The sequence below is a fragment of the Chenopodium quinoa genome, unplaced genomic scaffold (assembly GCF_001683475.1).
Source record: "Chenopodium quinoa cultivar QQ74 unplaced genomic scaffold, ASM168347v1, whole genome shotgun sequence".
In the NCBI taxonomy this organism is placed as follows: Eukaryota; Viridiplantae; Streptophyta; class Magnoliopsida; order Caryophyllales; family Amaranthaceae; genus Chenopodium; species Chenopodium quinoa.
Genome location: NW_018744693.1, coordinates 914,474 through 924,473, shown reverse-complemented (window position 1 = coordinate 924,473; position 10,000 = coordinate 914,474).

Genomic DNA, 10,000 nt, shown 5'->3' with positions numbered 1-10,000 from the left:
AACTTTTATTAAGTAGCCCTTGACTATTTATATCATTCAAAAGAAATATTTCTTAAGATTATCTGCATTCCAAGTTCGAGGCAACGGTTGGCCGTCTGGTGTTTCCAGACGGTAGGTACCGTCCCTGATCTCTTCACGGATTCGGTAGGGTCCTTCCCAGTTGGGAGTTAGTTTGCCAGAGTCATTAGCCCTTCCAACTGCTTCCATTTTTCTAAGTACAAAGTCCCCCACTTTGAGTGGACGCCTGTGTACTTTTTTGTTGTATGATCTAGTCATTCTCAGGCGGTAAATTTCATGGCGCAAGACAGCATTGCCCCTCCTTTCAGGAAGTGAGTCTAATGCCAGGCGCATGGCTTCCCAGTTTGTCTCTTCGTCATATAGCATTACTCGAAGAGTCGGCTCGTAGTGTTCTATTGGAAGAACAACTTCCGCACCATAAGTTAGGAGGATTGGAGTTTCTCCAGTCGCCCCTTTTTCAGTCGTCCTAATGGCCCAGAGAACATGTGGTAATTCATCCGCCCATAGGTCGCCTGCTCGTTCAATCTTTTTCTTGAGACCGTCTGAGATGATTTTATTAAAGGATTCTACCTGGCCGTTTGCTTGTGGACGGCCGACAGATGCAAAGTAGTGTGCAATTCCTTGGTCACCCAACCAGCTTTTGAGAACAGGCGTCTCAAATTGGGGACCATTATCAAAAACCATAGACATGGGAACCCCGAACCGAGTGATGACATTTTTCCGAATGAATGAAATTACATCCTTCGTCTTGATTCCCTTTACAGCCTCCGCCTCTACCCATTTAGTGAAGTAGTCGACGGCAACAAGTATGTACCTCCTTCCGCATGTAGCAGGCGTATATGGACCCAGAATATCCATGCCCCACTTAGCAAACGGTAGTGGGCTATGAATGGTAGTGAGGTCAGTAGCCGGACGGTGAATAAGCTTGCCAAACCTTTGGCACTTGTCACATTTTTTCACCATCTCCATTGCATCTGCTTCTAAAGTAGGCCAAAAGTAGCCCTGCCGCCTTGCCCGTTGAGCAAGCGTCCTACCGCCTATATGGGAAGCACAGTAACCAGAGTGAAGATCGTCTAGTATCTCTCGTCCCTTTTCTGGAGTAACACACTTTAAGAAGGGTTGAAGGTACCCCCTTTTGTGAAGTTCTCCCTTTATTATTTCAAAACTGGTTGCTCGTTTTTTCAGTGCTGCCGCCTGTTGATGATCATCCGGCAGGGTACCATTTGTCATATATGCCCTGATTGGATCCATCCAGGTTGAGCTTCTGTCTAAGATTCCAATAGGTTCTTCCTCAATGCTTCTCCTCTCCATTACTTCCCAAAAAACAGTTCGAGGAGTATCACAGGAGGCGGATGATGCTAATTTTGAAAGTGCATCCGCCTGGTTGTTTTCTGATCTCGGCACTTGGGTCAGATGGAAATCCTCAAGGGAGCCGACTGCTTGTCGGACCGCCTGTAAATACTTGATCATGGCCGGATGGGTTGCTTCGTATTCGCCATTGTACTGACTCACTATCAATTGTGAATCGGAACAGGCGTCTATTTTTCTTGCCCCTGCCGCCTTGCACATGCGGATTCCGGCTAGTAAAGCTTCATATTCTGCCTCATTGTTTGAGGCCTGAAAACTGAAGCGAAGAGCATACTCGTACCTGTCGCCCTCTGGCGACTGACATATGACGCCTGCTCCACAACCATTTGAAGTAGAGCTTCCGTCCACATATACCTTCCAGACTTGGTCTGTAACTTGAGAGTCAGGAGGACGAGTCATCTCAACAATAAAGTCAGCAAAGGCTTGCCCCTTCACTGCTTTTCTAGGCTCGAAAGTAACTTCGAGGCTCTGTATTTCTATGGCCCATTTGATCATTCGGCCTGACGACTCCATGATGGTCAGTGGCCGCTTGATAGGTTGGTCTATATACACGAGACTGCATGTGCCAAAAAGTAGGGCTTCAATTTTTTAACAGCCATGAAGAGTGCAAGACCAAATTTCTCCACTAAGGGATACCTCAACTCGGCATTTTTCAGTACATGACTGACAAAGTAGACCGGGAGCTGACAGTCGTCTCTCTCAGCAAGGAGAACAGCGCTTAACGCATGATCAGAGACGACCAGGTACATGTAGAGTACTTCTTTGGGCAAAGGGCTGACCAGCCTCGACAAGGAATGCAAGTGAACTTTCAATTTCTGGAAGGCCGCCTCAGCATCCGGCCCCCATTCAAACCTTGCCTTTTTCTTAATTGCCTGGAAAAAGTATAGGCATTTGTCGCCTGATCGGCTTAGAAATCTTCCCAAGGCCGCCAGACAACCTGTTAACTTCTGAACCTCTCGGATGGTACGAGGCGACTGCATGTCGATGATCGCCTGCACCTTCTCAGGGTTCGCCTCTATTCCTCTCTGATTGATAAGGAATCCGAGAAATTTCCCAGACTCAACTCCAAAGACACATTTCTTGGGATTAAGCATGACATGGTGTCGCCTGAGTGTGGCGAAAGTTTCTCAGAGGTCCGACAGATGATCTTTCTGAAGTTTAGACTTGACAATCATATCATCAATATATGCCTCGACATTTCTCCCAATCTGATCAAAGAACACAGTGTTTATCATTCGCTGGAAAGTGGCCGGGGCATTCTTAAGACCAAACGGCATGACCGTGTAACAGTATAACCCCTGATCAGTGACGAAGGCCGTCTTCTCCTGATCTTTCTCCCATAAAGGAATTTGATGGAACCAGAGTAGGCGTCCATGAAGCTCATCAAAGCATGGCCGGCTGTTGAGTCGACCAGGTTATCAATTTTAGGCAGAGGGTAACTATCTTTGGGGCACGCCTTGTTTAAGTCTATGTAGTCTACACACATTTGCCAGGTGCCATTCGGCTTTTTAACAAGCACCACATTTGCAACCCAGTCTGGGAAGTAACATTGCCGGATGAACCCTGCATCAAGTAATTTTTTAACTTTGGCGGCTGCCGCCTGACTTCTTTCTTCGCCATGGTTCCGCTTCTTCTGCCGTACCGGCTTCTTTTTCGGATCCACGACCAGTTTATGTACCGCCAGATCAGGACTAATGCCTGGAATTTCATGGACTTTGAATGCAAAGATGTCCTTGTATTCTTTCAATAGTTTGTGAAAGTCGTCACCCAGGTCCCTTAGAGCAGTCGTCCCAACCTTGATTGTTCTGTCAGGACGCGAGTCATCTAACATCAGGTCCGTATGCTCACCAGCTGGCTGAGGGCGGAATTCATCCGACCGCTCCTCTGCCAATGATTGCTATTTTCTGTCTTTTCTTGCGGCCCCTGTCTGGGATGCCTTTCTCTTCTTGCCGCCTGCTTCTTGAACAGGCGCACTCTCCTTGACATTGTCAAGGTCTATTTTTCCACCGCTTGACATAGTGGCCATAACAGTGGGCTTGACATCCGAGAGATAGCACTCTCGGGCCATCCTCTGATCTCCCCTTAGGGACCCGACTGTTCCATTATCCCTCTCAATTTTGAGCAACATAAGAGATGGGATTATAACAGCCTTGGAATTATTCAGGGTTGGTCGTCCCAGAATCATGTTGTAGGCCAAGAGTTCTTCTACTACCAGGAACCGGACTACCATGTGTCGTCCTACCCCTTTTTCACCCAGGCGGATGGGTAAATCCACTCGTCCAACTGGGTGGACGAATCCTCCTCCAAACCCTACTAAAGGGTGGGATGCCGGATGTATGCAATCAGTCTGATATTTTAGTTTCGACAGACATTTGCTACTGATGAGATCTGAGGAGCTTCCGGTATCTATGAGGATTCGGCCAACTCTCTGGTTGGCCACTTTACATTCAATAACGATAGGGTCGTCATGCGGCCCTCTTACCCCTCCTAGATCTTCTTCAGTGATGACAATCTCAGGAAATGAATATTTGGAGGGCCGTTCTTGGTGAACGGAATTTACATCTAACCGTCTGGTGTTGTCTTTGTTGCCCCTAATAGTGGGGCCGCCTCCTGAGAAGCCGCCTGCAATGGTGTAGACGACTGCATCATCTGTATCGGAACTGTCGGCCTGTTGATTCTTTTTGGCCGACTGCTTTTTCGAGGAAGTGTTCCCCGTAGATTTCTTGACATAAGTGTCAAGATCACCTTGCTCAGCCAGGCGGTCCAGATACCGCATGAGACTGATGCATTCATTGGTGTGATGACCAACATCTTCATGATAATCACAGAATTTTTCTTGGTTCCGGTTGTTTGCAGAACCCTTCATGGGGACCGGCTTCTCAATTGAGATCCGTCCCTTGATTTCCTTTAGGATAAATTGGTTATCCTTGTTAAACGCATACTTTGGGAGTATGGTTTGAATTCTTTTTTCTTTTTCTGGGCCGGCTGTTTAGAGGAATCAGCCGCCCAGACCTCTTTTCTCTTCTCGTCTTTGTTTGACGACTGTTTCTGTCGTCCTTCTCTTTTGTCGGACCTTCTCCCGTCTGACTGTTTTACCGTACTACAAAGATCAGTCGCCTGTATATAAGCTTCTGCTTCAATCAAGGCCTCTTGAAGAGTCGCCACCCTCTTTCGGACCAAATCAAATTTGAAGGTCGACCCGTCTTTGAGACCTCTGAAAAAGTCAGTATAGGCTACTTCATCCGGTAACCCTTGAATCTGTATTCTCATCAGGTTAAACCGCCTGATGTAAGAACGAAGCCCCTCCTTCTCGCCCTGCTGAATTGTTCCTAAATCAAGGGTCGTCTTCTTCGCAGGGATGTTCATGGCGAAGTTGGAGGTGAATAAGTAAGTAAGCGTCTTGAAGTTATTTACACAACCAGTCGGCAGGTTGCCGAACCATTGTTGTGCGATTCCTTTGAGAGTCGCTGGGAAACACTTGCACCAAGTGGGATCATCCAACCCTTGAAGGTACATCAGGTTGGTGAATGTCATCAGATGGTCTTCTGGGTTAGTAGTGCCGTCATAGGCGCCTACTAATACATTTTTCACTTTGGCCGGCTGAGCGGCTTCAGTAATTTCCTTGGAGAAGGCCGACGGCTGTTCACCAAGTCTAAGCAACCGTAGCTGCCAGTCCATAGGTTGGACATTTTTTGCTGCATGTCCACCAAACGGAGGTGGCTGTAAAAAATACTGTTGTTGCGGTACAAACGGTAAGTTTGGTACCGCCTGGTCGCTATGATAGCCGGACTGACGGGAGGTGCCGCCTGACTGACTCTCATGATACGACTGAGTATGCCTCATCGAGGTATTTCGCAGACTGTCTTGGAAGTTTGAAGTAGAGGCCGACTCTGACAATCGGTCACTCTTCTTCTGCTCCAGCAGTAGTCGAGCGTCTGTGTATGTTTTCCTCGACCCGTCCGCCTGAATATGACAAACAGGTTTCCTGTTTCCTGGAGTAGGAAAACGGTATTTTGTGAAATCAAGGGCAGGTGGCTCCCACTTCCTAGATTTAGGATGAGGGGTCGCCTCTCGCCCTTGAACTGGCTTCCTCTTCCTTGAAGTGGAGGGTTTCTTAGCCGACTGCTCCTTGTCCAGAGCAGGCGGCTTCTTGTTGATTAACTCTTGAATTTCTCCCTTGAAGTCCCTCATGAAGGTCATGAGTTCGTTCCTTGTGATGGGAGCAGACCCATCAGTCGGCTGCTGCCGAACAGGCGGTGCGCCTGCTGGCTCGCTTCCTGTATGAAGATGTTCCTGTTCCCTCCTTTCGGTATGACGGGTACGTCGGGCCCTTAGGGTCCCGTCTGAAGCTGTGTGAGCTTCAACTTCAAATTCATTCTCAGTATCGTGGTCCGACAGAACTAGAGGGTCGTCCAGGGGACGTCTCTCTTCAGGAGCCGGTACAAACGTGGATGCCATCTCAGAAGTACTCTCCCCACAGACGGCGCCAAGATGTTTCGGGGTTTTCTGATGTCCTGCGGGAGAGTTACAATTCCGAGACTGGAACCGGGCGCCTGTACCTGCAAAACAAACGGATGCTCCGGATGATTGGAGATCCGCCTCCGACGGTCAAGTTAGTACTTGATTAAGGAGTAATTAATGCGGAAATTAAAGTGATTGGGTCTCTCTAGGTGAGAGAGTTTAATGTGTGTAATCTTCCTACTCTCCCTTAATGAGGATTAAGGGAGGTATTTATAACCTCGGGAAACGTGCCAATCTAGGTTTAGGTTAACCTTGGGCTGATTGGGCTTCCCACGGAAGTTGGGCCTAGGTGACCGGTTATCCCAGGTGTCATGGGAAGGACACGTGTCGTGTCGTAATTGGTCCATAGTGGACGAATCATTGCTTGACACGTGGCAGGCTCCTATTGGCCCATGTGACGGACACATGGCGGAACCTGATTGGTCCACTTGTCAGATGGTGATTGGTGGGGAAAAATCCCCTAATCACCGTGTACCACTGACGAGCTCGTGCCGTGTTCGTTTCGGATTCTCGAATTCGTGTTCACGACACAGACCACGGACCACTCCTCGGTCACTGTGCCATGTCGTACCACTAACGGGCTTGTGTCGTGCCGGGCCAATCTGCACATGCTGCTCGGGGACTGGCACGGCCCATGCCCACCTCTAGTTATGATCTCGTAAACCGCGGCGTATTTCGGATGCTTGAAGGCCCCGCTTACCCGAGAAGTAGCTGCACAACACAGCTTTTGTTTTTAACCCTATCTTGCACCCCTAGTAGCTACGTTCGTGAGTCCGCCCCGGTCTCACTCACTCCAGGAAAGGGATTAAGGGTGATTTTTATTTTTATTGATTATTATTATTTTTATTTATTTTTTTTGACAAGATCTTGTCTATTTTAATATTAATGTAGGTATATTTTAATGTATGCTTTAAGAAAAGTTTTTTACCAAAAAAAACAAGAAATAAGAAAAAATAGTCGTACAAACTCTAATGTGCAACGAAACTTAGCAGGGATAGTGGAACTCGGCCCGATCCAATAGAGTTGTACATGGACTACGACGTGAACGCTTTGGGCCAATAAAGGATATGAAGCCAGTTTCTTTTGGGCTGGAAAAATTAATGATCTTTGGGCTCATGCATATCACATGAGAAACCAAAATTCAGCTAAGAACAAGTTTAGGTCGTTAAGTATTCCGTATAACACTTTCTAGTTTTTAATACGAAGTATAAGTATATTCTTTTGACAAAAAAATTACGGAGTATTAATCTAGATTGTATAATGAGTTTAAATATACCGTTACACTTTGAGTATTGATCATGCGATATAAAATATTTCAAAATTATAATTAATATGTAACGAAAGTAGTATGTTAATTTTGAAAACCGATAGCGCACATTTACTAGTTTCCACATTTATTTATTTCTTAACGATAACAAACAAACCCTAGTTAGAGCCTGTTCAAATTTACTTAATTTTAGTTCATTTCAGCTCAGTTCAGTTCAATTCAGTTTAGCTCTTAATTTCCCTTTCTCGTAAAATATTCATTTCAGGTCAGTTCAACTCCAATCAGTTCAGCTCTTAATTTTTCTCTCTCATAAAATATTCATTTCAATTCAGTTCACTTCAGCTCCAATCAGCTCAGTTCAATAAATGTGAACGGACCCTTATTAACTGGAAAAAAATCTCATAAAATTTTGTATGAAACCGAGTATAGAGTTAAAGAATTGAATGGCATTCTACGTGTGAGTGTGTGACCCAATTAATGATTCAATGAACTAAGACAACCAAAAAAGAAATGGAAGCAGTTTTAAAGGCTGAGAGGTACAAGTGTTATATTAATTGAAAGACTAATGTCCTTGTATTAAGGAAATCAAAATGGTCGGTGAACATTGAATTTAAAGACTCACTTGAGCAGTTAGTCAGTTACCCTTTTCTCTGAGGTTGTTAGTTACCTCAAAGTTAACAAAATTCTCTACTAATCCAAAAACTTGGTAGTTATACTGATTTTACGGAGTACAAGTGGAATAATAAACCTTTTGATTGTATTTTATTAATGCTGTAAAGTTACATGTAAATATGTAATACCTCATTAGTACTGAAAACAATCTATAATGACATATACGGTCTACTTACAAAGGTAGCATGGTTTATTTGATTAGCTAAAATGAACTTTTTATTTTAGTACGACTTATATTTTGAATAGAAAAGAATAATACTTCGTATTAGAGTTGTCAATGATTAGAGTTTAGAATTGGGCCGAAACATCGATGACAATACAAGTGGTTATTGCACGCTGGAACACTCAACACACACGCCCCTCCTCACACAATTTTTTGTGGCATTTTGAACTAGGGTTCATTTTCTAATGTTTATAGTTTGGTGTCTATGTTATTTTATTTTTTAAAAAAACACAAATATATTACTAGTAAAACTTGTTTTTTACTAGCAAATATCAAAGTCAATTATTATCTATAGAATTATACAAATCAAGTAAATAATAGAGCTTTCGAAATATATAAAGTAGCTTAATCTCAAACAAAAATGTGATCAATAAAAGTAAAACAAATAGAGTATACATTAATTTCGCTCTTACAGTAGCCAAGCTATATGTTAATTTATTGTATTTTAGTCGTGCCATCTTTATCAACAAGAAGAAAGTAAGGGTCGGGGCCTGTTCTGTTCCGTTGAAATTCAGTTCAGTTCAGTTCAGTTCAGTTCAACTCTGCTCTTAATTTATGTCTAATGATATTGCTAATGATATAAAGCCAAATTTCATTCTTTTAAGCTCTTATTACAACGACAACAACAACAACAACAAAAACAATAATAATAATAATAATAATAATAATAATAATAATAATAACAATAATAATTGAAATAATAATACTAATAATAATAATCAATAAATAATAATAATAATCATCAGTAAATAATAATAATAATAATCAATAAATAATAATAATAATAATAATAATAATAATAACAACAACAATAATAATAATAATAATAATAATAATATTATTATTATTATTATTAACAATAATAATAATAATCAATAAATAATAATAATAATCATCAATAATTAATAATAATAATATTGATACAATTCATTGTTCAAATGGTTCTATTTTTTTATACATATTTCTAATGTTAATCTCATTGAGAAAATTAGAGTACTACACAACTTAAACTAATTTTCATAGTCAGTTAGTTCTTTTGTCCTAATACTATTTTATTTTTAAATTAAATAGTATATGTGTTTAAAATATTTAGAGGTTTCAAGTTTTTAATATATTTTTCATACATTTTATAATATATTTTCCATACATTTTATAATTATATAGTATATTTTTCGTAAATATTTTAATATGTACATTTGTATATACACATATGTATAGTAATAAATAATCAATAAATAATCAAACATTACTAATCCGTAGTTAAAAATCACTAATTAATAAGTTCAGTTCAGTTCAGTTCAGTTCAGTTCAGCTCAATTCAGTCAATCAGAACAGGCCCTAAGCTACTCCAGTACTTTCCAAGTGAAAAGAAGAATCCTTAAAGAGCTTTTTTTAGGTGGCCAAATAAATGGAGAAATATTATGGAATATCAACAACTCAAAAAAGCAACTAATTAGCTAGTGAATCTATAATTAGTTCTCTTAATTACTCAATTAATTATGTGGACATAATAGAGTAGAGTGTAAAGTAGAAAGAGGTCATTCGCCACCTATAAATGGGGCCTACTAATTTGGGCCTTTGGATATGGTCAAAGACAGGCCACATACGATATTTGATTGATTATTTTTTCATAAAAATCTTTAAGTGAACTTATTCTTTGGATATAGAATCCAATGGGACACATTTACATTACTTTCTCTTTTTTCCCCTTTATTTTTTTTAAAGAAAAAAAAATTTGAGATAATATGAGGGACACATTTCAGAATTTTATATCTTTCACATTTTACAAGCATTGATGTATAATATATAGGGCCGACATGCCTTTTTTTTTTTTTTTTTTTTAATTTTTTCCCTATTTTCTTTTGGAGAGAAAGGTAAGCATGCAATTGAGGTTTACTGTGTCGAATTTTATTTACCCAAATACTTATCCT